We start from the raw sequence: 23,200 nt of genomic DNA, 5'->3' as shown, positions 1-23,200 counted from the left end.
TACTCTTGGTTGTTCTTAAATAGTCGTATCTTGAACTTTTGGGTCAATATCTGTTATACCACTAGTCCCAGGGTATCATCAAAAGTCACCCAGAGGTTATTTCTCCTTAAATTCTAAACCTATTCCAACCGCATTTGATACACTGATGGCAGTTCAGATGTTTCAATTGATGTAAAATGTTTCAGAAAGTTTGTTGTTTATTTATTTAAACTGCTTATGTGCTTTCAGGGCAAAGCCCTCCTGAGGCAGCTTACAAAAGATCATTAAAACCTTTAAAAAACAAAACAAAACAAAAAACACACACAATACAGTAACTAAAAACAGCAGCAGTTTAAAAACCCAGCTCAAAACATTTTAAACAGGACAGTTTGAAGCACATATGTTTTAAAAGTCCATTTGGTACTGTATAATTTTAGAAGAAAGAAAGAAAGAAAGAAAGAAAGAAAGAAAGAAAGAAAGAAAGAAAGAAAGAAAGAAAGAAGGAAATAACAAATCTACAAAATGTTCCAAGCAATCTGATGAATATAGGCTCAGGAAATAGGAGAGGTTTTTCAAGAGTTCTCCATAGGGGAATTCCATAAAGAATAAAACAGTTCTGGGTTGTTGCAAGCTTTTTCCCTTTCAAAAGTTCCATTTTATTTCATGCTAACATTAAGCTCTGTAATGCCTTGGAAGCAGAATGTGAGAAATGTAAAGAGAAATAAGGCTTCTGTCTTTAATCTGTGGTATTTACTGTTTGGGATATATCTGGGCTGCCTGAATAACTCTATAGAACTCCATAGAACACAAATATAGAATGCATTATAAGCAGCCTGTAGCATTCATATTCATATCTCCATCTCTATCTGCTGAATCGTATACACACCTACTGAAACATGAGCTCCATTGTGTATTGGATTGCAGCCTTAAACTGTGATATTGAAACATGACAATTGAATTTAATATTGTTTTCGACCTGGTATAAGGCAGGGGCAGCCAAGATTCTGCTCTCCAGATGTTGTTGGGCAACTCCTTTAACTCTAGACATGTTGGGGGATGATGGGAGTTGTAGTCCAGTAACATCTGGAGGGCACCATGTTGTCTACCACTGGTATAACTTTTTTTCCCTTTTCTTTTCGAATAGTTAAGATACTCTGTACATTTGTTGCAACATGTAGCAGAAGAATGAGTGAGCAGTTGACTTTTTAAAATGGTGAACTTTCCATTCTACTTATTTGTAATCTATCGTTTGTTCATTTCATTTCTCTAGAAAGAATTTTTTTAAAAAATGTTTGTTTTGTTTTTTCACTTGATCAATAGCACGTTGTTGTTTTTGGGAAGTATCATCACAGTCAACATGCTCCCCACCTCCTAGGGTGATGCAGACAAATCTATATTACTTGCCTTTTTCTATGACTAGAAAAATGTCAGGATGCCTTTGTTCTAGTCACAGAAGTGGCTGCTGCAATCAGCTGTGTGTCCCTGCTTCAGACACACAGAAAACCAAGGAGAAAATCCATCAAAATGTTATGTCAGCACCAGCTCTCTACTTCATCGCTTATGCTAATTATTATATTTAGCCCACTTGAAAGTAGATCACGGTTATTTCTATCCCATTTTCTTTCAAGCTGTATACTTAAGGTTGGGGTGTTCATTTAATTTTGTAGATCAATAAAGTTTCAGTGTCCCTGGATGACATAGGAGATTATTATTCTGCTTTGATATATTTTATTTTAAAGATTTTCTTAGATAGTAAATATTCAATGCATATTTAATCTATGTGTGCTTAGATAGGCTTGTGATGAAAAATACAGAAAGAAATACACTGAATTAAATCAAGACAACAATCTATGCATTTCCAAATGAACACAAAGTAGTTAATAAACAGAAGGGATGCATCCTATAATATATTTTCCCCTAATAAATAAACAGGACATTTAAACATATCATTTATTTCAAAAAGTTACACACGGTATTCATTTTAGGAGTTGCTTCCATGTACGTTTAATTTGTTTTTAAGAAATCAATCATATGCCAGGGTGGTTACCTATAATAAAGGATTGAGGTAGAAAGAGGTTATTTTGGGATTGAAGCAACAAAAACCCATCCAAATGTAGTTTCCCATCTTGAATTTAGCAGGGCTGAGTGAATCTCACATGTGGGGCATGTTAAAGCACCATTTTTTAGAAAATACAGAGAACTACAATGTGTATAATGAAGCTCCGTTTCTGCACTAACGTCCTCATCCAGTAATCCATATTTGAAAGCGAGCTCCTGAACATAGATTTGCATTGAGAAATCCTGTCCCCGATTTAGTGGCAGAAGCTGTTAGTTCACCAGTGAATTGCCTCATAAGTTGCTGCTGTTGCCATGTCAACCTGGGGGTTGTGCCAGGCTGTTTTAAACCAGCCTGCTTCAACCTTGGGTCTCCATATGATGTTGGACTGCAACTTCCATCATTCCTGACCACGAAACAAGATGGGAGTTGCAGTCCAACAACTTCAGGTACCCAAGGTTGAAGAACTCTGTGTTAGATCCTATGCATGTGGGTAGGTCATAGTCCTCATTTGGTGTTTTCTGTTGAATAAAATGATACTGATGACTAAATGGGGGATATGCTAACAACTTCCTTGCCAAATTCTAGGCAAACTCACTATCTTGTGAGTTTTAGAATCAGAATGTCAATAAGCCTTTACTTGGGTGTTGAACAACTGGTTTGGTTCACTCCCAGAAACTGATGGTTCTGAAGGGATTTCTAGCAAACAGTGACAGTGGCTTGGCTGAAGAATTTTAAGTTATAGAACTGTGGCAACTCCCTTGCGTGCTTTATTTATGCCATCCCTGGCTCAAAGAGCCTTCCCCTACCTGTGTTGACCACAACTCCCACCAGTCCCAGCCAGCACGTCTGCCTATTTAAGAGAAGAAATAGTCCCCAGGTGGCTTAGGAATTGCAGTTGTAAGACTGCTTCTGAAAAACGTTCTCTAATCCCGACATGTTACATAATTATCAACACTCATTTGTAAGCAAGGTTCTTAAGTGTACCAAGGCAGCCCAGCACTAGGGATTCTTGGATGACGCTGTTGATCTGGAACTATTCCAGTTAAGCTTTTAGCCTGCTTTGGGGAATGAACCTGCCTCGGGCCAACTATTGTCTGAACCACCCTGAATGGTTTTTCACGCCATAAAGCATGGTATTATTTTGGATCTCCTGCCAGGGTTGGTAACTGGGGACACCACTTTGAGATGGCTCAGTCAACCTGATGAGATGATTCAAGTGATGGTCTTGGGCATTTCTGCTCCTTTCCTCATGGGGAGCTGCATGCTTCTGTCTTGTCTCCCATATTATTTGATATAGAAAAACCTCTGGTAGTGTGCTAACCACGTCATCTTTTAGGCATGCACAACCTAGTCACCATTAACTATCCTGCAAAAATGTCAAGGTTAGGTTCCTGCAATGAGTTTGATGTTAGGCTGCATGGTAGGCTTGTCTGGAAAATGCAACTGGTTCAGAATGTAGCAGTCAGACTCTTAGCTGAAGCCACAATGAATGTTTTATTCCAGTACTTTGAAACCTACGTCAGCATTCACTTCTTTCTGGGCACAATTCTGGGCACAAAGAGATTGTGTGGGAGAGAACAAGCTGGAAGGTTAAGTAAAATGACCCATACTTGTATTAAAGCACAATAAAGTGTGCATTGTTAGCATACAACAGTTTCCAGCCCTGCTTCCTAATACAAGGAACAGCACAGAAATGAACTTTAAAATGGATTTTCTCACATAAAATTAAGACTGCAATCCTTAGCACTCATTGAAATAATAGGATTTTTGAGGAAGCATGCAGGGGACTTTATGGCCTGTTTTTACATGAAGACAGCATGACATTTCCCCCCCCAAATGTGGCAAGATGGAGTTGGGCCACAAAGAAGCCATTTCTAGCCATGCAGAAATGTTGGAGGCCCAGAAAGGGCTCATGGCTCCCCAAGGATGAAATCCCCCCCCCCCAGTTGGAGGTATGTTTATTCTACTTGCTGGCATCCTTTGTCCCCTACTGAAAATACATCTGTTCCATTTGACCTGTGAGGGCTGTCGTGCTGACGGTGCTTTTGTCTGTTGTTTTGTGTCTATGTACTCTGTTGCCACTGGTTATTCTTATTTTTTATTAGATTTATATACAGGGCAATTCACAAGATAAAAATACAGGATAAAAGCACAAAATAAACAGTTAAAAACAATACCCCCACAAGCACATTTAAAGGCCACAGAATATTAATTAGCAAGAGGCTTGGTTGTAGAAGATACTGTTGCTTTCATTTTTTTTATTGCTGATGTTTTATTTTGTATTTTATTGCCAAGTTCTCACTGCTCTGAGAACTTTTATAGAAGGGTGGGGAAGTCTACAAATGTAACAAATGATGATGGTGATGATGGTGATGATGATTCAAGATGATGACATATATTTTCTTCCTATCAAATGCTTGTAAATGGAGGCCTTGCTTTGAGCACCTCACCATTAAAACATAGGTCTGAACACTGGGCCTTTTCACTGACGACTGCTCAGACCTCTCAACTCAAAGGCGTTCTCAAAATGGAGGATACGAAAAATAAATAAGCCCCCAAACATTAAAAAATATCAAAGAAAATGCACACTAAAGGGAGAGTGAAACAAAGAGCTACAAGCCATACTAGTCCACAGACACAGTAGAGGCCGATAGTCCTCGATCCTTCTGCCTCATGCAGTCTTGGAGAAATGCCATGGCACTGTAATTATCTCTCCTCCAGCTTTAACTACAACTGGGAGTCCCAGCTATTCATTATGAGGTGATGATGACAGCTCCAGGAGGGCAGGCAGTAACTGACTTGCTGAAAATCACACTGAATATATAGGGTGGGATTCAGTATCTCACACTTCCAGTCCTTCTATCTATGCAAGCATAGACTTACTGTTGACTTACTGGTACAGGAAAGAGCTTTGCTGAAGCATCAGCCATATCCTAGGACATGGCGGTGGGGGAGGTTTCCATCCAGATGTTACTGGACTACAACTCCCACCGTTCCTTTCAGTTGGCTACACTGGCTTTAGGAACCAGAGTCCAACAACACCTGCAGGGCCTCAGATTCCCCACCGCAGTCCTGTGCCTTCTCATGTGACGTGTAGCTTGAGCCATTTGATTCCATCATCCCAGACAGTTTGCATGCATCTTTTATGCTCCTTCTCATTGCATGAAATACAGTGTGATACATACTTTTCAAATTAACAGGCAGGTTGCTATTGCTGGGATAAGAACTGCATCAGATCAAGAGGCCAGCTGGCACTCTACAGTAAGCAGAGATCAAAGAAAGTCACACAGGTATGAAACGAGGGAGGCAGACATTTCCTGCTCTTGTCTCTAGGATCTGGTAATATGTACAAGGTACACTTCCTCAGAACAGGGAGGATTCAGTTTTAGCTAGTGCAGTTAGCAGCCATTAATAGACATCTCAAAGCAAACAACTATGATCACAGTTGGTGGCAATGAGTTCCATAAATTAATGCATTTTCATTGTCCAAATCTACAGTATCTTTAACAAAACAAAATAAGAAATTGAGCTGCAAGAACTGCACACAGTATTCTAAAGTGCTCCTAGATTTATATGGGAGTATTAACTTACTTCCTTTTTTTAAAAAAAATCAGTCCCTCTCCTAATAAAGTTGCCTCCCCCCCCCCCCGATGCCACACACTGAGCTGATATTCTAAGGTGACTTCAAGCTCTCTTTCCTGAGTTGCTGCAGCCAATTTGCACCCCATCATCATTTGTATGAAGTTCAGCATTTTTCTTCCACTTTTCACTTTGGGTGGGGAAATAGATATAACTATCTTCCTGGGTCTCTTAGCAGGCTGTGCGAACGGAGGTGAGAGAGAATCAAAGGCTCCTATTTTCTGTGATAACATATTTTATCCTCTGCTTTTTGTACTTCTAACCATGGAAGGCAAAAAAACCCCCAACAAAAAACAAACTTACAGTAACTTTCTCTTCTAATAGTCTACTTTAGGCTCCCCACCACCACCACCGCCACCACCTTGATAGTAGCTTTCCTTTCCTCTCCTTCTCACACAGCCTGTAATGCTTCTCCCTTAGCAGGTATTAAAAGTCACATTAATGAAATATGAAGAAGGCAAGCCAGTTTGTCAAATGTTTCCAAAAGCACCCGAGAATTAATTTTGTCTAAAATTGAAATTCTATATGGTGGGGTAGCTAGCATAGTGTTGACTGGGAGCCTGAGTGCAGCAACATGTGTAGGGCACTGGGTTGGCTACCCCTGCTATATGCACCTACATGCGAGTAAGTCCCATTGAAGTTAGTGCTTGGACTAGCTGAATATTACCTAGCTTCAAGTGAAAGGTATTCTTCCCACAGTGCTTTATTTATTTATTTATTTATTTAAAATATATTTTTATAAAACCATTTTAACAAAACAAATTATCAATCAAAATAACCCATTACATTTCCCCCCTCCCCCTTCCCTCCCTCTCCCGGCACCTAAGGACTTCACTTAGCTCTCCTCTCCGATTTGTTTGTACATTTTATTCTCTGCATGTTAAAATTGTACATATCATTGCCTTTTCTGTCACATATTCGACTAATAAATTTGTGGATGTTTATTCAAAACCTGCCAAGGAGTCCAAATCGTTTTGTACTGTTTTTTAAATAGTTTGTAAAAAGTTCCCATTCTTCCTTGAAGTCACGGTTGTCCTTCTCATTCTTCCATCCTTGTGCTAACAAGACTCCTGCCGCTGTTGTTGCATACATAAATAAATTCTTTGTTTTTCTTGGCAGGTCTTGTCCTAAAATCTCTAGCAAAAACGCTTCTGGCTTCTTTGCAAATGTCATTTTAAACATTTTTTTCAATTCATTATATATCATCTCCCCAAAATTTTTAACTTCTCTACATTCCCACCACATATGATACAAAGTACCTTCTTCTTCTTTACATTTCCAACATATATTCGACCCGGTTTTGTACATTTTTGCCATTTGTACTGGTGTAATATACCATCTATACATCATTTTCATAGAATTTTCTTTCAAGAGAGAACAATCTGTAAATTTCAAATACACCTTCCACAACTTTTCCCAATCCTCAAATTGTATATTATGTCCTATATCTTGTGCCCATTTGATCATAACTGATTTGACCTCTTCATCTTTTGTTTCCCATTCTAGAAGAATACTACAGTATATGCTTTCTTCAGCAGCTTCACTTCTTCTTCTATAACCTCCTTTTGAAATCTGGAGGTCGTGTATCTGAACCCTTTTTTATTATCTTCTTTATACATCTCATATAATTGTCTATAATGCAGCCAACTCTGAAAATGGTCTTTAATTTCTTCATAATCTTTTAATTTCCATTTCCCTTCCTGGTCTCTCAGTAAATCTCTGTATGTAGGCCACTTCCCCTTTTCCCCAGCTGAATAGCGAAGCTTCGATTGGTGATAGCCACCAGGGTGTTTGTTGTTCTATTAAATCTGTGTACCTCTCCTACACCTTCCATCCCCACAGTACTTTAAATAACATTTACAAATTATGGTTGGATCAGTCTAAAGATCCATCTAGTCTGGCATTCTGTTCCCAGTGACCAACCAGATGCCTATGGATAGGCTTCAGGCTGGACTTGAGTGCAGTATCTCTCTCCCACTCATGTTCTCCAGCAACTGATATTCAGAGGCCTGCTGCCTAGTAACCACTGATAGCCTTATTTCTCATTAATTTCTCTAATCCCCTTTTAAAGCTGTCCAAGCTGGTGGCCATCGCTACATCTTGTGATGCTGAATCCCATAATTTAACTATGTTCTGGTGTGAAGAAATACTTCCTTTCATCAGTCCTGAATTGACCTTCATTGGAAGACTGTGTTCTAATATTATGCGAATATTATGTTACTTTTGGTACTCTTTGACTGATTTTACAAATCTCTATCATGTCCTCTTTCAAAAGCCACAAGATACTTGGATAGTGATACACTGGTGGTCTTCAAGGCTTTTGTTGTTCTTGGGTTGTTTTCCACTTATTTTTTCAGACAGGAACATTTATATAAGGTGTGTTTGGACTGTACTCATCTTGAAAATGTGCTAGACAGCCCTCATTATAACATCACAATACAAATAGCAAATGTATCCAAGAACAGAGTACTTAAGGGGCCAGGGAAACCAAACAGGATCCCTAGAGTTTTCAGAGACTGAACTGCAAATTTGGAGGCTCAACCTTACTGATGACAATGTATACATTTTATTACATCAGGGAAGGTCAAATGAACAATTCTTATCTTTTGAATTGTGTTCCATGGCACCAACAAGAAAACGACTAGGCTTCATTTGCCCAGGCGAGATCTGGGGACTGGAATGTGTGCAAGGGTTGGTAAGTAGCTGATTTTCCCTATGACAAAGGTGTTCCCAATCAACAAGAAAAAAAATAATTATTTCATTAAAGGATTCTACCCCAAAGTGCAAAGGTACATTATGGTATGTGGGCAGTTAATGCTGTTCAGTTGACAGGTGTAAAATAACAAAGCCAAAACACACATCAATGGGAAAAGTAAACTAGCATATTTATAAGATCAGATTCCTCTGTGTTGAACAAGAAGAGAGGTACAAAAACCTGCCTTTCAATGTTAATTGCCTAAAATACCCTCCCGCCAGCTGAAGAAAGCTGCATCCTTCATCTATTACTAGCAACAAAAGACAACAGAGTAAGCAATGACTCCGGTTAACCCACAAGTCACTGGTTCTGTTTCAAAGCCTCACTTGCTTTCTGTTCCTCTGGCCACTGCTGCTTAGCAACCTCAACAGTGCTTTCATAGTCTATATTTATTCTAGAGGGATTTCATTCCCCCCCTCCACTTCTTTTTCTTTGTGAAAGTCTATAATGGAGATTTTTATTTTTTTCAAAGAAAAGAAAAAAAATGCTTGTTTTTCATCTCTTAACTGGGCATCCCAATGTCCTCTTTTTGTAATAAAATAAATACAATCAGATTGTGCTTGGCCAATAAAAGAAGTGCTGGACATCTTCTATTTATTTGGGATTAGAACCACATCTCACACACCCCCTCCAGCCTTTGGTACCCATATCAGAAGTGTGCTTGGGCTTTGAATTCCCTATCTACAAATCACGGTCCCTTGTGGAAATGGACATGGGTCTTTTGTCAAACTCTCTGTTTGAACAGATAGCTCCTGAAGAAATGTTTTCATTGTCTTGGGGAATATCCTGTGCTCTACTTCACTAACGCTTTCAAGTAGTCGTGCAGTTTCTGAGTAGTTGGCATTGGAGGAGAGAGGGGGAGAGATTGTGCCGCATCACTGACTCACCGGCAGATCTTGCATCATGCAGAGTGGAGAGAAATGATATTCAGAGACCAGTTTTCACTCTGTCTATGCAACAAAAGGCATAGGTTTTTCAAAAGGTTTGTTTGTTTGAAGGGAGGGGGAATACAGTGGTAGAGGCAAATTGAAATGAGAGGAACTTCTCTTGCTTCACTGACCTGGGGGGAAACAAGGAAGATGACACATGGCAATATATATATATATATATATATATATATATATATATATATATATATATGCTTTCGTAGATTTTCACGGGTACAGGAATGCAGGTTTTGGTGTCCTCGGGTGTCTTCCCGTGTAAAAGTTGGGGTGTCTAGGCGACGTTTCGACGAGGTCTCACTCGTCATCTTCAGGCTGGTGCTTTCGGCTTCTTGTTACTGGAACAGAGCAGGATCTCAGTGTTTGAGTTCCTATAAATACTGTTGAGGGGGTGTGGTGTATAGCCTCCAATGTTCTGGGCAGAGAGGAAGTTCCCAGGCTAGTGTGCCTTTTCTTCTTTTGTTCCTTAATTACTTGAGGGATATCTTGAGTGATTTCTTGAGTGATATCCTGAGTACCACTTAGGTGGGTCATTAGGTGTGGATTAGTTGCTAAAGTCTTTGTGTCTTGACCTCTTGAACTTTGTGAAGAGTTTTTCTGAGAAGATGGCTGTACTGCACTTAGTTGTGCTCTGGCTTATATATATATATATATATATGAGTGCAGGGAAAGTAGTGAAGGGCCCCACAATCCTAGAGTGTTTCCACACTCTTTTTCATGCATTTTTCTCTATATAACTTTGTCCAGCCTTTATTTATAGCAGGGGTAGTCAACCTTTTTATACCTACTGCCTACTAATGGATCTTTCTTGATGGTAAAATTTATTGGTGCCCACCAGTGCTCGATAGAAGGAGGATTCAGCTTGTGCCGTAGAACCCCATACTGCCCCCCCCTAGAATCCTGAAATGCCCACTAGTGGGCGGTAGGGACCAGGTTAAGAACCCCTGATTTATAGGATGGGCACCAGGACAGCACAGCTATTGCTCTGTCATCATAAGATATGGGGGAATGGAAGACATGAAAAGGCAGGGTAAGAACCTGATAACTCTACATGAACTCTTGTCCACTTAACAGGATCATTATGTGATCTTGAAACCAGAGTTGTAACTCCAAATGTCAGAGAGCCCTGCCACTGGGAGCGTAAGTGGAGACACTGTTTATTTATTTGCTCTGTCTCACTCACTGGATCATCACCTTGTCATGGTGAGTTGGACTTACACATCACAGGAGAACTAATGCCAGTGTACTGTACTGGAAGAAGCAAAGATTGCCAGTGTTAAAGTAATGATTCTTCAACAACAACTTCGTTGGACTGGTCATTTGTGAGGATGCCTGATTATTGTCTTCCAAAGGAACTATTCTACTCTGAACTTTAAAAAATGGAAAGCGTAATGCTGGTGATCAACAAAAGAGGTTCAAAGACTCTCTCAAGGCAAATATTTAAAAATATAGTATTAACACCGACAACTGGGAAACACTGGCCTGTGAGCGCTCCAATCAGAGAAAAAGCCTTTACCAAAGGTGTCATGGACTTTGAAGACGCTTGAACACAAGATGAAAGGGAGAAATGTGCTAAGAGGAAGTCACGCTTGGCAAACCCTCACTGTGATCAACTCCTGCCCACAAACCTATGTCCCCACTGTGGTTAAGATCATGTTCATGGTAGACAATCTTACTTGGCTATGAGTGATCACCAAAGAAGAAGATTTGCCCTGTGTATCAGATGCTTTTTCATACAAAATGCTCAAGGCAGCTTACAACATTTAATTGAAAACAATTAACATGCTCAATTCAAATGCTAAGTATACAAATCCAAGGCCATAAAATACTGGAAGAAACAAGCTATTTCATAATAAAACCCAGAAAAACAGAACAAAACCCATTTAAAAAATATAATTGAAAACCAAACTAGAAATGCTTTCTCAGTCACTGGCAGTATTCCAGCAATGAATAAAACGAACTAGTCTCCCTCAGGGAGGTTGTTTTATAACGTAACAAGGTAGGAGTGCCCTACCTTGTACACTCACTCACACACTGCACACTGTGTGTACAAGTATTGCAGAGTCACCCCTCTGGCAAATCTAAATTGGTAGACCTAGTGTCTATCTACTGGTGGAGCTACATCCAGAAAACACCTTTCCACTCACTTTGGAGACTCTCAGTCCTTTCTTTGGCTCCTTTCACTTCATCCAGCCCTTAATTAATTTCATTATGTCCACAAGCAACTTTATAGCACCTTCCTCACTGCATCTCTCATCCCCCCAAAAGCCAGGTTAACAGTACTGGACTTCAGCGTTGTCATATATTACTTTCCATCTCCCTTCACCAAAATGGGTATAACAGCACTATGATATTTTGCAGGGCTTCTATGATCCACGCTTGCTTAGCCACAATCCTGCCCCCTGCAGTATGGATGTGATAATGATGAACTTTATTTGCATTGGCATTAAGAGAATAAATTTCAAAAGATTTACAAACTCAGAAGAAAACCTTTTTTTGTTGTTTTTGTTTCTAACCCAAGTTAAGAAGATCACAAGCCCCTACCTTTGCTACTACCTGTTGTTGAGTTGACGTACTATTCCATAATCACTGCTACACTAAAATGCTGGATACCTGCTTTGGTTTCAATGGGGCGGCAATCATTTCTCCACTAGGAAAGACCAGCAGAAAAGGATTAGCAATAAGCCAAGAGTCTAGATAATGGAAGTTTCACTTGAGCTTTCTCTTTGTCTAATTGGTTAGCTCTGCTTTCCTAAATGTTAGTCACTGCTATGGCTTCATTCGTTGGTTCAAAACCACTGAAAAGTGGGAGTAGGCTAGTTTCTCTCTCTCACACACAAAAAGGTATTTGGCCTCATATCTGAAATTAAGATGCATGAAACAGGACTGATCTTCTGGGGTAGGGAAAGCCTGGGGAAAAAGATAAGTCTTCCCAAGACATTTGAAGTATGGTAAATGACAATTGGTGCTTGACGCATGACAGAGGGAACGGCATTCCGCAGTATGAGGTCAACAGCAGAAAATACAGTACAAGTTTTGGGGTCACTGACCTATGATTTTCTGTAGGGTACTGAGCCACAAGTAGAATTTCCACAGATTATCTATGTGATCTTACAGATCTACACAGGGGCAGGTGATCTTTCAGGTAACCCAGTCTCAAGTTTCTCATGACTTTAGGTTACGAAGACCTTGAGTATGGCTTGGTGACTGACCATAAGGCAATACAGTTCCCTCAGCACAAGTGCTATGTTTGTGTGTTTAGGTGCTCCACTCAACAACCAGGCCACGACAATATGTACCAGCTGCATCTTTTGGATCAAACCTATGGAAAGCCCCAAACAAGAGGGTGTTTCCTTTTACTGTTGCTGTTGCCCCCAAAACAGGGAAAGGAGAATTTCTCTTCTCCTCCTCTCCACTGCAGCCATAGCAGCACTCATAGCAGCAGTGGGAAAGAGATCTGCCATCCCTTCCTCCTCTCTTGTTTCTCAGTTTTCTCACATGGAGAAATAATAATAATAATAATAATAATAATAATAATAATAATAATAATAATAATAATAATAAAATTTATATCCTGCCCTCCCCAGTTGAAGTTGGGCTCAGGGCGGCTAACAACAATCAAAATAATCCAACATTCTATTTTTTTTTAAATAATTTTTATTAAGATTTTCCAAATTAAAACAAATAACATCCAATTCATAAACTTTTTTCCAATATCCAGGACTTCCCCTCCCCACCCCCTCTTGTGTTCCAAATCTTCCAAAAAGACAATAAAATTCAACAAATTCTTATTCCCAAAATACACTCATCCTCATTAACTTAATTTATCCAAATTTCCATCCCCTAAGGTCGATCTATTCCCTTCCACGAGTTCCCCCCTTTCAAATATAATACTAATAATAATAAAATAAAAACAAATAATAGTTTTACAACCTTTGGATTCCAAATTTCCCTCCCCTCGTTCCCTGTTGCATTCCTCCTATCCCTCCACTTCTAACCTCTTCCTGAAGATCCCACATTTCAATAAATCCACATCCCTCTGGTCCTTTACCGGCCTTTTTAAATTGCACGTGTCCAATCATAAAAGGGGTCTATCAATAAAAAGGGGGCCCATTTCTTCTATCCAGATTTTTATAACCAGGAGTAAAAACCCCAAATTTATATCCATAAGCTTGTCAAATCTGGATATCCCAAATGTTCCCACCCCAATTCTGTCCTATTCTTATTATTTCCTTGTTCTTGCCAGTCCAATCTTAAAAGGAGTCTGTCAAAAAAGGGGCCCATTTCCTCTATCCAGACTTTTATAACCAGGAGTAATAACTCCAAATTTATATCCCTAAGCTTGTCAAATCTGGATATCCCAAATGTTCCCACCCCAGTTCTGTCCCATTCTTGTTGTTTCCTTGTTCTTGTCAGTCCAGTCTTAGGAGGAGTCTATCAAAAAGGGGCCCATTTCTTCTATCCAGATTTTTGTAACCAGGAGTAAAAACTCCAAATTTATAACCATAAGCTTGTCAAATCTGGATATCCCAAATGTTCCCACCCCAACTCTGTCCCATTCTTGTTGCTTCCTTGTTCTTGTCAATCATTCTCTTCCTTTTTACTTCCCTGTTCCCTCACAGAAATGTTCTTTTTCCAAAAGCTTCTAGTGTCTCTACAGAGGCTTGTTGTTCAAAAGCAGAACATTGCGTCATGTTCCTTTCAGTTTTGAACAGATAGATCCATTGTTCCCGGTAGGGTGAAACCCTCTGTAGACAAAATAATGCTCCATTTCTGCAGTTTCCCAGGAGATTAAAAGTTCCCTTCAACTGTTCATGTTTCCCGTCGAAAACACATGCAATATCCCTCAGCTCCTCTAGATGGATTACAGTAACAATGTTCCCTTCCGGATCACGTCCACCAGTCCAAGTAACTTGTAAATCCTTATTTGAAACAATTTATCTTCAATTTATAGCAAATGTAGCCGGCAAAGTCCTCATAACAAAGTCTCAGTTTTATTATTCCGTTTTGACAGCTCTTGACAGCTGTCAAAACCTCCGTTTCTCTTCTCCAGGCACTTTCACGGATCGCTCCAGGGGTTCGGGGGGGGGGGTTGCTTTTTGATACAAATTCCACTTTTCTCCTCCAGCTCAATCTTATAATTTTCCCTCGCGAAGTTGTTAGTTCAGCAAGATAAGGTTCCACTCGATCTTAGTTATCCAGTCCTTTGTTTTGACTCTTCTACAATTTAGGGGGGGGCTGACTTCCTTTTTTCCACCTCCCCCGTTCGCTCCCAATTTTTAAAAAAATTTAGCTCTCTTTTTAGTCCATATTCCAATTACTCACGGGTTCTTCTTTTAGGTCCAAATTTTCAATAGAAGAAGTCAGCGCTCTCCGCCGGATGGCTCGCGGCTGCGCTCGGCAGGGATAGCAGAGGACTCAAAGCACCACGCTCCTCCCCGGCACCCGATCCACAGCCTTTAAAAAGGCTCTTCACGAGTCGGGAGGGCGCTAACGGTGCCAGCCGAGTCTCCATGTCCACGGCCTCCGTGGCCGTGGTTTTTACGGGTCCCCGCATCGCCGGTGCGGTAGGACCCAGCCCCTGCCGAGCAGGCTCCCTCCGGAGCTCGGAGGGAGCCCGCCATTCGGCGATGGCGCCGACCCGGAAGTCCAAAATAATCCAACATTCTAAAAACATTCATTATAAAATTAATTAAAATCAAATTAATGGCAACCATTAAGCAAAATTCTGTGCAGAATTTATTTATTTATTTATTTATTTATATATTTTTAATTATTATTTATATACCACCCTATACCCAGAGGTCTCAAGGCAGTTCACAGAACAGGATGAGGTTTTGGGGAGAAATCTAGAATTTTGAGACTCAGAATGGCAGGAGCTCTGTATATACAAGGGTACTGCCAATTATCCTACCCTTGATGAAAGGAGTTGGAAACTCCTTTCAGATACGCAATGAATATCTATGAAGTAAACACTGTACTCTCTATACTCTCCTGAAGTATTCCTGACCCTTTGAAGATCTACCTAGACTCTGCATACCACATACAAGAATGGAAAGCACTATGGTTGAAAGTGCTCTCTTTAAGCAATTCTAGCTGCTCTGAACACCATGCAATGCATAGAAACTGAAATGTGGAATATATGTTTGGGGAGGGGAACCATGATCAAAGCGACATTCACATTTAAATCCAAACTAAGATGTACAGTGACAATGACATCATTTTGTTATTATTATACAGCCTTTTTCCATACAGGGAGGTTACCACAGCAGTGGATCATAACAGCTTCCCATTTCTCTTCCTGCTGTTAGGATTGCGCATTTCCCCCCATTAAAAATTCCTGCTGGACTCAGCACATTTGCCAGGCCTGTTCTACACTAGAGGTTGGTTCAGGAAGACATTAACCTATGTCTGCTAAGAGCAAGGAAATCAATACTGTAAACACATAACGTAATCCCCACAAAGGATGCAGCTAATATCACATGTAAATAATGACAAAACCTTTATCTATACAGGTGTATGGACCTTCTTCCCTCCCTCTGCTGCCATCTGTTCAGTACGATTGGTGGCAGATGCTTTATTGATGAAACCGCTCTGAGTTTCATCTGTGAACAAACTGTGTCTGGTGGGGTTCTCCCCCGCCCCTGCATCTTTCCCATAACTATAGCTTTTCTGATGGTTTGAAATTTAAGTCTTGCCATTCTGCAGTTCTCCCAGCTGGTTTTGGCTTATATAAGAGCTCAGCTACAGCGCTGCTGAGCAAATTCAAAGAGGTTAGTCTGCTTTCTGGGGCTTAGGAGATAAGCTGCACAATTGTTCAGAGTTCATGGTGTTAACTTTCATGTATAGAACGTGTGGTGGGTGCTTTAACTCAATTAACTAATTGAGTCCATACTTCAGTGTCCCAGGGTCAGGGACCATCCCTTTCCCCCTATCTGTCTGTCTGTTTCTTCCCCTTACAATGAAGCCTAGCCTAGCAATGCCTTTATACGCGGTCACTGATTAACAGCAGCAGCAACAACCATAATAAATCCAGTGCAAAAGAAAAGCAATGGCAATGGAAGTAGACTTGTATTTTGGGTCTTCAGCAAGAGAAGTTTATTAGCATATGCAAATGTGTTTCGACACAAAGACAAGGGCTTGGAGACAAGTCCAGTGCATGAGCTGGGAGATACGGGGAGGGGGGGGATTGTGCACAGAGGCACTGCTCTCCTATTAAGAAAGTTGAGAATGGGGGGAGCACTAGTGTTCTGGGCTCCATTTTTGTGTCCCTCCTCCCCCACCGCAAGACCAAATAGGTAATCAATATTGGCCAGAGTATTGGGCAGCACAGGTGGCTGATGGGAGTGAAGGGAAAGTGCATAAACTGAGATTAGATGTTGAAAGGCAAATTGGTAAGGGGCTGGGATAGGGCAGGTGTTCAGCACAGGCATGCTTGACTGTGACATTACCTCTGCTTGAGTTGCTGAAAGGAGAACTGAGGCAGTCACAGTTCATCTCAAATAGCCCTTTCACCTCAGTCCTGCTCACATTTGCTACTTCCAACAATAACAGAAGAATCCCAGGGGTGTGTTTCCTTGAGCAGCAAATTACACACACACCTTTTCTTTTCCTTCAGGGGCTGCTGCTCAGATTTACTAACCACATGGTACCTGCTCAGAAGTTTGAAATTGCCACATTTCCTCCATGGTTGACACAGAGTATTAGTAATGTTGTGTACAACTGAATGATCAGAGGCTTCAGAGGACTCCCCTGCCCGTAAACACACAGACTGAGGTTTCTGTCATCTGAATTCAGATTCAGTGACAGGACTATCGGTGTGCAGAGGCCTGGTGGTGAATGATCCTTCTGAGTACTCATTGGTTCATTCATTCATTTTTTAAGAAAAACTACCCTTCACTGGTTAGGATGCGAGGGGGTTACAAAATACCATTCAATGTCTTCAATAATAATAAAAAACATTTACAATCTTAACCATGGTTTAAAATAATGGTTTTAAATTCACACCACCCCAGCACTACAGCAGAAGGCAACACCCATGTCTGAAAACACATCCACCTCTTCCAAAATCCCCGAGGATGAGGAAAATCCACAGATAGGATGCCACCACCAAGAAAGCTCTGCCCTGAATCACAAGTCAATGAGGTTCCCCATCAGAAAAACAGCCTGGTACAAAGGTGGCCTGGTAGGGAAAGATGGGTCTCTATTGACTTGGGATGGTGTTGCATGCCAGTGTGTTTTTCTGTGGGATTATGGCTATTATCACAATTAATGGTTACTTTAAGAATTGAGGCACATCTATGCTATTAAAAGACCTGGGCATTCACAGTGGGTTTCTGAGATGGACTGCTAAAATTCACATTAATAGGTTGGAGAGAAGACACAACTTTTTGTTTGCTTCTTGGGGTTTTCTCACTCCTGCTATGCTTGTCTTTGTACAACACTGTGAAGTTCACTAGTGAAAGGGGGAGCAATGAGCGAGGAGTATTTAGGAGTGGTTTGTGGTCCAGCATGTTTAACCTAGTGAATTTATGGGACAGCTTTGCACCTGTCTTACTAACTCCTCAGTTCTGACTGGCTGATTTGAAAACAAGTAAGAGGAAGAAACAAAGAAAAATAATTTCACAAAATAAAATGTCAGATTTTCTAAGACATTATGGCAATATTTATGTACTCTCTGTTTCTCTTATAACAGAATCTTTAGAGAAATCCATCCTATCATCATCATCATCATCATCATCATCATCATAAATGCCTCCATTTTATTTTTATTGTTTTTGCCTTCTTTCAGCAGCTTTCTGCATTCCAACAGGATCTCCAAACCTAGAAACTCAAAAACTGAGCTCACATTGACAATCACAAAGAATCACTATCCCAAAGCTAAAATCACCAAGAATGATAATTCAGGTGGTAGAAACTGCACGAATTAAGAGGTTTTTGTATTTCATTTTTTAACCACCATGATCCTAAAGCCCTCTTTATATACAGTACTACACTTCCATATAATTTAAACATAAGTGTTATCATAAAAAATGAGCCTTCATTTGAAAATAAGTCATAAACAAGAGGGTTCATTTAAGCCTGCACAGAGTGTTTTTCCCCCTAACTTCTAAACACAGTTGGATAAAAGTGTAGGACTTCAGCAGATTGTGCATTCCTAGCAGAGATGAGCCTGGTGCTGTTACCACCACCAGAACTTTAATTGCTGAAGAGTCACACAACTATGTAGCAAAATGAAATAGCTGCTTCATCTTCTTGTGCCATTTCAAAATGTGCCATATTCCTGTCCAGCCAGAAACTCCATGGAGCTTACTTCTAATTCTGTTCACACACAGGATTTGTCTGCAAAACTGAACTAACCAGTTTCCGCGATCTTCTTCTCAAGTTGTGGTAAAAGGCTCTAAAGCCAAAAAAATCTCGCTCAAGGATTCAATGTATGATCATAAACATTCCTTCACAAAGAACATTCCTAGACACTGCATTTTTTGCAAAGCAAAAATGGATTTCACATAAATAGTTAGGAGATGGAAAATAAACCTACCAGAATACCTAGTCCATCTTCTGCCCTTCTCCGTTCCTGGCCAATAATGCAGGTGCTCTAGTGGTTAGTCTATCTGCTTGAGTTACACAGACAAAGGACTTCTTTCTTGGGGCCAGCAAAATAGAAGCCAACCCTCTTGTTACAAACTGCCAGTCTTTCTTCATAGTCTCAATCTGTTTAAAATATGAAGAGAATATTCCATTCAGTATTACGTGGGCAGCAGGGACACTGAATGACTGCTGCATTCATTCAAGAAAAGAGGGAGCTCATAGCAGAGCCCCCTCGTGACAAGCGAACTCAATAGCCGTGGTGGCCTTTCAATCAATGAGATAGCTCTTCACAAGTAAAACCTACCCAAAGGAGGTGGGAGTCATACAGAAGTCAATGGTCTGCAACTCATGGTTTACCAGGAGAAACCTGTCGTCTGAGTATGAGAAATACAGAGGCCATGGAGCTTCTGAGAAATAAAAAAATGGGGTGCAAAATGACTGCAAATTTTCTCTCATTAAAACCAGCTTGCAGTCCTCTTACTGAGAACTCGAGATGGACAGATCAGCTTAGGTCTGTCCTGTTTCATTTTGCTGGCAAATAGGAAGCTTGGAACTCATTTTGGAAAGGATGCATACATGAAATGTTTGCATTTAAATTGCATGCATTATTAACTGCATAATTGCACACATTTCACCCAAAGTCCAGATTGTTCAATGGAGAATGACTTCTGTTCCCACCATGGAACTTCCCTTCCCTCTCCTCTCCCCACGTGCCCCTGGAGGGGAGAGAGGGAGGGAAAGTTCCATTGCATGATTGCAAGTTGTCCAGAGGGAACAATGACTTTGTCAGATGCAACCCATAATTTTGAGAGCAATTTTTACACACCAAAATGGCATTGCAAACTGGGAGTTGCACTTCCAACTGCAAGCAAATTCTGGCCCATTGGACTGAGTCAATCTGCTGTAAAAAGCCTACCAAATTCCTCCTCCATCCTTTTTGGGAACTGCTTTATTATTTTCAAAGGAGAAAAGTTGTCATGGCAGATCATTGGTGCCCATCTAATCTGAACTGAGCTAGTTTCATACATGGGATTCTCTAACATAGACTCTTCTCTGGGTCTCAAAAAACTCTAGTGGTTTTAGGGTAATGTTAAACCAACACCAATAGTAGAAGAAATATGACTTTCATTAATATGACTTCTGAATTCTCTGTGTCTATAGAATCCAAATGGATATGACCAGCACCTACTCCCATTGAAGTCTGTAGAACAAATGTCACAGCATAATTTTCTCAAGACAAGTAATACAGTTTTTTAACAGCTTGTCCAATAGAGGGCAACAGTAGACACATAATTCTGAAAATTCCACGTCTTTGAGTAGAAATACAACAATGCTGAAGGTATTGTATTTTTTGTTTTACACACAGCATCTTATGGGAGTTGCAATGCTGGGGCATGGTCCCAACTGGTCCCTTCATGTTGGCAGTAGGACTGGATTACTACTGCTTTACCAGTTGTCCCACAGAAGAGCATTACTTGATTCCAATGGTGTGAGACAAAGGTGAGGCATTGAGGCATATCTGACACCCAACAACCCAAGAATCCTGATGTAGGGTCGTAGTTCAGTGAAACATCTGTATTTTCTATACTCTGATTATGACTTTGTCAGATGCCAGACAAGGGGAGCCTTAGGGACATGAAGGTCCTTATGCAAATATTGTATGTTTGAGCCTTGTAGAGACATAACAGTTCTATCCCAATTGTCATTAAACTTTGAGCAAATTAAAGGGGTTTCAGTATTTCATAGAAATTAATATGGGGATGCTTTATATACCAGAGGCTGTAACAAAAACTGCTTCTTTACATCAGTGCAGTTGGTGACGATCCATAGGATTGATCTGTAATACATTTAGGCTTTCCCCTCACACTATATACGCAGTAACTGTTTTACTGTGGAGCATAGTGCACATCTATATAAGAGTAAAATAGGTATTTTAGTGGTGGTAAAATACAAACATATTGCTATAAAAAATACTTTCCCTTACCATTCTCATGTTGTGTCTGAAGATCCTAGACCAAATTAAACATCACCTTAACAGCTAGCCTGGTTCCATTTAACTTTTGGAAGGAACTGAGCTAATAATGTGGTCAGATGAGCAGTTTATGGATGTGTATAAAGGACTGTGGCCTTTTAACACCTCCTAAAAATAAAGAATCACCAAACGTGGCTAGGTCAATTTCAGTAGGTCTTCAACAACAGTAGCATCAAGGTTATGAACTTTCCTCTTTCAGTGCAAGGGAGAGGTGAAGCAGAAGCCATTAAGAAAACAAAACTTAGATCTTGGTCACTGCAATGTCGCACTACAAACAGCACAGAATACTGCTCTTATACAAAAGAAATGACAGGCTAAGGGGCTGGAAGAAATAAAAACGGTTTGAGAAATGGTCTATAAATACTATAAAAAATTGCAGGGTGCTTAAGAGCTAAAAAGGTTGTATTCAACTAAGTCTTGCCCAGTGTAAACCCATTAAAATTAATGAGCCTAAGTTACCTATGACCATTAACTTCAATGGAATTTAATACCACACTAAGGTGAACGGTGCATCAGGGCAAGCATTTTGGCTTGCCAGACCAACCGATTCCCCCTCTTCTCCCCTTCACACTATTCCAGGGGATCTCATGGCCCCTCTAGAGCCAATTTCAGGACGTGTAAAGATGGAGGAGATGGGAGGGAATCCTCATTGTGCAAGGGGAAGCCCTTGTGACAGCTGAATCCCGCCCATCATCTCCATATGCCTGAACATCTTTCTGTGTCATTTTGCTTCAGTAGTCTGAGCAAAGTAATCAAAGTATTTATGCAATGAATTCAGCCATTTGTCCCGGTTGATGTGTTTTCATGAAATGATCAGTTATAATATCCAAATATTTTTCTTCATTTGTAATGACTTATGAATCATTTGACCAAAAATTACAACTTATGGAGGCTATGCTGGCATTTCTTAGTACAATTATTCATTGTGCATGGTTAGTCACAACCAGGCTTTCGACAGGGCACACTAAATACTTTTCGGAGATGCAGTGAGGGGGGTAGGAATACGCCATATGTTAGTACATTTGTGTCATGGGAGTCGTGTGCATAACTTGAGAAGCACCAGCCATATGGGAGGAGCTCAGTTTTTACCTCATGTCATTTTTTAACCTTCTAGGTCACACCCACAATGTACATTGAAAGCACCATTGTACCACTTTAACAGTCATGGACAATCCTGCGAACTGTAGTTCATTAATGGTCCTGACTTCACAGAGCTACAGTTTATAGCACCTTAGGAGCCACCAACTCTTAGGGGTAGAGGAACTGTAGTCAGAAGAGGAGGGCACATCCTGTTCACCCAGGACCCACTGGTGCTCCCATAGCTAGCAACAGATATGTCCCCCTGAAACAGTGAACATCTACATGTTTAACTGTCCTGCAAGACATGAGAGTATAATGAGTAATCTTGCCTTGCAACATCTTTAGAAGCTTGGTGAGTGGATGTGCCAACCTGTTCGGAGAGCTCCATTGCTTCTGTGCAGTTTTAAACACCTTGTCCTGATCTTGGACTACACTTTCATCACTGCCTCTAGCCTAGCTGTGACTTGATACCCATGGCTGAACTTGTATCTCTTCTCTGTCTCAATAAAGATCTCTTCCTTACTCACAAGTAAAAGCATCTGTTCTGGTGGTCTGGGCTGGAGCCATGGCAAGCTTCAACCTTGAAATGTGTTGTAAAGTTACAAAATGGGTTAAAAAGCATTCTAAACTTTGGAGAAAAGGGTATAACCCTAAAGCATTTTAGGTGCAAACTATTCAAGTTCCAGTCAATAGCTTCCAAATTCAGGACATTACTCTTTCCTCAAAGGGACAGTTTTTAATTCAGATGCTCCTGACCATGTAGAGATTCAGGTTACACTATCACTGCAGCTATTCTAAAGTTACAAAAGCAAGAAGAAAAAAAAAACATCACCTTAAGAGCTGGCCTGGTTCACTTTTCCTTCACATTAGTAGGAAACTGAGCTAATGATGTGGTCTAATGAGTGGTTTATGCCTTCTGACAAACCAAATGAGGTTTGTCAGCATAGGCTCTAGGCAGCATGGAACTGCTGCAATTTTACATCTCATTGATTACCAGAATGAGGATTGCAAAAACACTCATACAGCATCAAATATCCTTCACAGACCACAGAAATTCAAGCCTTCGCAGGGAAGAAATAAAATGAAGCAACTGGGTAGCACATTGTTTTCTATGTGTATAT

The 23,200-nt window shown here is 40.4% G+C and overlaps 1 protein-coding gene across 7 annotated transcripts in view; it reads right to left on the bottom strand.

The window, feature by feature from the left end:
* The window catches only part of LRRC4C (leucine rich repeat containing 4C), a 611,700-nt gene that overhangs the window by 67,821 nt on the left and 520,679 nt on the right, over positions 1-23,200 (bottom strand). For 4 of the 7 annotated variants that reach the window (XM_081891619.1, XM_081891621.1, XM_081891620.1 and 1 more), the window contains one exon: positions 18,918-19,090. The exons of the other annotated variants lie outside the window; for them this stretch is intronic. The gene's annotated coding sequence lies outside the window, so the exon portion shown is untranslated. The remainder of the gene's footprint in view (positions 1-18,917; positions 19,091-23,200) is intronic. 7 annotated transcript variants of the gene reach the window in all.

This window comes from Podarcis melisellensis (assembly GCF_964234715.1).
Source record: "Podarcis melisellensis genome assembly, chromosome: 1".
Taxonomy (NCBI): domain Eukaryota; kingdom Metazoa; phylum Chordata; class Lepidosauria; order Squamata; family Lacertidae; genus Podarcis; species Podarcis melisellensis.
Note: the sequence above shows the minus strand (reverse complement) of the source record. Positions and strands in the feature narration are given on the sequence as shown.